Genomic DNA, 755 nt, shown 5'->3' with positions numbered 1-755 from the left:
ACACATACGTAATATATATATATACATATAAATATCTGTATATAAATATATACATATATCTGTATATATATATGTATATGTCTGTATATATCTCTGTATATATATGTATATATATTATTTCTCTTTCTTTAATCATTATCTAACTTTCTTTAATTTGAAACGACAGTTCATGCATGTTTATGACTACATAAGAGGGGGTTTTTAGGTGGTAGGCGAGTCCCTCGGAGGTTACGGCGGAAATCGCGGTCCAATTTGGGCCGCGTTGGAAGTTAGTTACACGAGGTATTCGAATCCATCACACTCAGGTGGGTCGGGACCTGATCGTCTTCCCTTGCCGAGGGGACGCAGCCGGTGTACCAGTCTCCTTACCTGAGGGGGAACAGGAGCGTCGTCTCGGTTAGGGCTAAGTGAAGATTTTCCTCCCCACGCAAAAAAAAGGGAGGGGCAGAATATGTCACTTTGCTACAAAAATTTAAACTGTGTGCATATGATAGCGCATAAATAGCGCATAAACCCTGTGTACATAATAATCCAAATTGATTGTTTTTAACGGGGGGCGGGGATGACTGATTGCATACTCAGACAGCTCGCACAAAATTTTTTTTAAGCTAAACAGAATGAGCGCAAACATTTTTTTTATGCGGATATGGATATCACATAAACAGCGTATTATTATATAATTATTTTATTAAAAATTGGTTAAGTGGGGGGGAGGGGATCAAGTAGGCAGACGTGCGAAAATCGGCCGTCTCTCG

The sequence above is a fragment of the Trachymyrmex cornetzi genome, unplaced genomic scaffold, assembly GCF_001594075.2.
Source record: "Trachymyrmex cornetzi isolate Tcor2-1 unplaced genomic scaffold, Tcor1.1 scaffold908, whole genome shotgun sequence".
NCBI classification, from domain to species: domain Eukaryota; kingdom Metazoa; phylum Arthropoda; class Insecta; order Hymenoptera; family Formicidae; genus Trachymyrmex; species Trachymyrmex cornetzi.
Note: the sequence above shows the minus strand (reverse complement) of the source record.